Source organism: Platichthys flesus, chromosome 1 (assembly GCF_949316205.1).
Source record: "Platichthys flesus chromosome 1, fPlaFle2.1, whole genome shotgun sequence".
Lineage (NCBI taxonomy): Eukaryota > Metazoa > Chordata > Actinopteri > Pleuronectiformes > Pleuronectidae > Platichthys > Platichthys flesus.
In genome coordinates, this window is record NC_084945.1 from 1,451,463 (window position 1) to 1,456,330 (window position 4,868).

Consider the following 4,868-nt stretch of genomic DNA (forward strand, 5'->3'; position numbering starts at 1 on the left):
TTGTGTCTGCTCCCTATTTGCCGGCTCCTCTGACTGAACGATGGAGGACTCATCGACCTCGGGAGGAGCAGCTGACGTGGGGGTGAGGCCGGGGGGGGAGACGGGGGTGAGGACAAAAGGTCCACAAGTGTCCTGCTTGAAGTTCTCCTCAATGAGTTTGGTGCAACGTCCGGTGTGAGAACTGACCTGCACACCGGACCAGTGAGGTGTTAGTTTGTTGTGAGGTGTGTTTGTGTTGTGAGGTGTGTTGTGAGGTGTGTGTGTTGAGTTGTGTGAACTGGTCCTTGCTTGGAGCTGCAGGCTGATGGACTGGGTTAAGGATCCTCTCTGTGGGGAGAAGCGAGGCAGCGTCAGCTCCGTCAGCTCCACGTACTCGCCCTCGGAGTCCTCGGCCTCGCTGCTAGCAGCTGATTGGTTGGTTTGGGATGGGAGGAGCTTCACATCTTGCCGGGTCACAGAGTTAATATCTCGACCTGGAGAAACTAACTCTTCCTTCATGGAAGACTCCTGGTCCTCCATCCGGGCGGTCCGGGCCCGGCTGAGGAACTGTGGGTAGACGAGGTCCTCCCAGGGAACCCTGAAGACGTCTCCATTGGCAGAGAGGAGGCAGCGCTCCAGCCTGGACGCTCCTCGCTGCTCCCTCTCCCTGTTGACCGAGTCCAGCCAGGCCATGCTGAAGAGCGACCGCAGGGCTAACTCCGACACCTCCTGCCGCTCCACATGCCGGCTGCCTGCCGACACACTGCACAAAAGCAGGCTGGGGGAGGAGGCGACGCTGCTCCTGCAGGAGCCGCTCTGTGCCCGAAGAGGAGGAGCAGCCGCAGGAGACACCAGCAGATAAAAGTCTCCTGGACGCAGGAGACGCTGGTCCAGAGGACAGAGCTGAACGATTACCTTCTCATGGACACACAGAGGCCAGCCTTCATGACGAAAGAAGACGCCATTGTACTGATACTGAGAAGGAGAAGAGAGGAGGAGAGGAGGAGAGGAGGAAGAGGAGGAGAGGAGAAATGTTGATTATTGATTTTGTTGAAGCAAATATTCATTGCAACAAGTAACATCTAGTGAGTAGATCTTCATCTGCAACAGTTTGTTCATGACTCAGAGAATCAGAATCAAGTCTCGTTTTGAACAGAATCACTGAGGTTCTAAATGTTCACTTCTCAGAGTCAAACCTGTTGAGTCTAACAAAAGGATCTTATTGTTCCAGGTCGACTCCTCCTGATCTTTTATTTCACCGGCTCCTCTGAACAGACCTGATCAGCTCTTTACTCACTTTGAAACAGGTGTGTGAATATTAACATAGTGGTGAAGTTACAGAGGTTCAGTGAAGCTCAGGGGATTTAAACGACGATGTTAGACTCTGTGTGTTGATGATTCTGTGACATATGGTTACACCCCCACCACCACCACCACCGACTTCCTGTCTTTGGGCGAGGTCACGCCCCGCAGAGACAGGTGAGTGACATTCTCAAGAGTCACCTTAGCCAAGCATGACACATCAGCCAATCACGTGTGGTGTTCAACAGGCAAGAGGAGACACGCCCCGAGGGGGGGGGAGCTGATTGAGTCATCAGTGAGAGTCAGTTGATCACAGAGTAAAGTTGTTAAAATGTATTACCTACAATCTAGTTTGTTTTCCACCATGACACAATAAAAACCCACAAACACATTCTAGAGACAAAGGAGCTGATTGTAGTTTCACTACAGCGTGCTAATAACATATTACAGCAAGGTGGAAGTAACATAATTAAGACCTACCTACATATTTTAAACCTAGTTCTTAATCTTTCAAAAATATATATAAGACCTAAACTTCAGATGATTTAGTTTTAAACGTGTGTGATACTCACACAGGCATGTTGCTGTAGTGTCTGCAGGAGCTTCTTGGCTGGCAGCAGGAAGTGGAGCAGGTAGCGGAGGCCGTCTCCGCTGTAGCTGCTCTCCACCACACTGAGGACCTGACAGAGGACGGTGGAGGACGTGGACTGGAAGGGGGGGTAGAGGTCGGACAGAGACGTCTGGATGCAGCGGTCCAAAGACTCAGAGTCCTGAGAGGAAGAGGAGGCAGCAGGTGAGACGATCAGTAGCTCTGTGCTGAGCCTGACGGCTTCAGTTCTGGTTCTCAAGGACAATAACAAGTGTGAACCCTGATCTGAGAACAGTTGTGAGGAAAGGTTGCACCAGTTTGTTTAGTAGAGTGTGTGTGTGTGTGTGTGTGTGTCCTGCTGTTGCTATGGTGCCACCACACCTCTGCATCACATTCCTCCCAGACAAAGAGACAGAGACTGGTCCTGAGGGAAGAGTCCAGGTGGGGACATGTGACCCGGGGACAACCAGGTTCAGTCCCTGTCCAGTGTTTGAAGTGACACTGACCACAGATCAGTTTTTACCCCTACACTACGTGACCCTGTTCACACGTTTCTTATCGACACGTGTTTGTTCAGTCGGAAACAAGTTCAACATTCAGGCAGCCCGCCAAGAACGCAACCGCCAGGCCCTGGAGGCGTGGCTGGGAGGCCCCGCGGGGAGAGCTGGGCTGTAACTGGATCCACTGGAGACCGGTCAGGTAAAAATATCTGTCTCCAGACTCTGTCTGCGTGTGTGTGTGTGTGTGTTTTTGTGTGTGTCACAGATTGAAATACTGAGCTCAGTACTTCAGATTTTCCTCTCTAGCTCTGTGGACACATGAACCAGTTTGACTCCTGTTCAAAGGATCACTTAAACAGACTCACAGCACAATCTAAACCTTCATCCGGGCTGTATATAAAGATGAAACTCTAAGATGTCTCACTCTGTTGGATTCTTTGTAGCTGCAGAAACACCACTGGTCTCAGTTTTATTAGAGGATGGCGGTTCTTCTCCTATCTGACAGGTCTGGAGAGCAGATACACAAAGTGACCTAATCTGTTTAATTCAGAACAAACCACTGGCAGTGACACTCAGCAGAAGGTAACGACCAGCCACTGCGTGTGAAGGACTTTGTGAAGGAGCTCAGCTGTTTGATGAACAGAGCAGCACCTGAACGTGTCGAGGGTCAGGGGTTAGGATACGATGAACCAGGCTTCATGCTCAGCCTGTGTTTCAGAGGAATATTCTGGATGTGACTCAACACAACAACTGGCAGCCAAATGTAGTCCTGAGGCCAATATTAGCAGCACGATATCAGATGACCCGGGGGGGGGATTTCTGTCCTGCTGAACAACACAATGACTTGGACGTCTGAGTTCTCACATACAGCCCCTCGGCGTAGTTCAGGAAAGTGTCTGGACTTCATTTCAGGAAAGTAGATCTTCATAATAGCACACACACACAGAGGCTCAAACTGTTGATGAAGTTGAAAACTCCACAAGCAACATTAAATCCACCTTGAGGGTTAAGAACAGAGGAGTTTAAGCCCTGGGAGAGAAATTGTGATTTGTGAATATGAGCAATACAAATAAGAATTGATTGAATGTAAATGTGAGGATTACAGTAATAATACTGCAGCTCAGTCCTGTGAGGGGGTGAGGGAGGGGTGAGGAGGCACATGACGGCAGGCTGAGTGAGGTTCCCATGGGAGAGAGCGGGGCCACCCACTCTGAGTCTCAGCTGAATAACGTGATTATCCTCAACGCGACGGACTCTCATTTAGTTTCACTGTGTTACACATTCAACTCAGGCTCCTACCAGACACCACAAACATATAAGATCAGATCTGTTATCTTACAATAGTAAAAGGACAGAGGTCAAGACAGTGGGTTGAAAAAACATTCCTCTGAAAAGCTGATTTAGTTTAAGTTGAAAGAAAAGGTCTGATTCAAAAACTTCAAATGTTACTTTGGTTTTGTCCCGCTGGGTTTAAACTGATCTCAAGTCACCAGGACTCACAGGGTCACAGTTTTCTGTTGGTTGGCAGTGACCGGGGCCCTGCTGCAGTGACCTGCTGCAGTGACCAAGGGCCCTGCTGCAGTGACCAAGGGCCCTGCTGCAGTGACCGGGGCCCTGCTGCAGTGACCGGGCCCCTGCTGCAGTGACCGGGGCCCTGCTGCAGTGACCAAGGGCCCTGCTGCAGTGACCGGGCTCCTGCTGCAGTGACCGGGCCCCTGCTGCAGTGACCGGGGCCCTGCTGCAGTGACCGGGCCCCTGCTGCAGTGACCAAGGGCCCTGCTGCAGTGACCGGGCTCCTGCTGCAGTGACCGGGCCCCTGCTGCAGTGACCGGGGCCCTGCTGCAGTGACCGGGCCCCTGCTGCAGTGACCGGGCCCCTGCTGCAGTGACCGGGCCCCTGCTGCAGTGACCGGGCTCCTGCTGCAGTGACCGGGCCCCTGCTGCAGTGACCGGGGCCCTGCTGCAGTGACCGGGCCCCTGCTGCAGTGACCGGGGCCCTGCTGCAGTGACCGGGCCCCTGCTGCAGTGACCGGGCCCCTGCTGCAGTGACCGGGCTCCTGCTGCAGTGACCGGGGCCCTGCTGCAGTGACCGGGCCCCTGCTGCAGTGACCGGGGCCCTGACACTAAATAGCTTTTAAACATTATTTTAAACTTCGAACATGTCAGTGTGGATGCAGCTGTAGTTTGAATCATGGTTCTGATCCAGTCCTGTTTTTAGGGTCACATAGAGTAACAGTGTGTTGTGTTATTTACATCCGTGTGGGATGTGTCGAGGTCACAGAGTGACAGATAAAAAGCCGGTGTTTAATCATCCAGATGGAGCTTTTAACATATACTAACCCCCCCGCGCACGTGCAGGGATAATGGACAGTGAGTAGCGGCCTCCTACTCCCCAGAGGATCATGACTCATTCAACCTTTGATGGAAGAACCAGTCCTGCTGGGTGAGGAGGGTGAGGCGGGTGAGGCGGGTGAGGCTAACCAATACCAGGGTCACTGT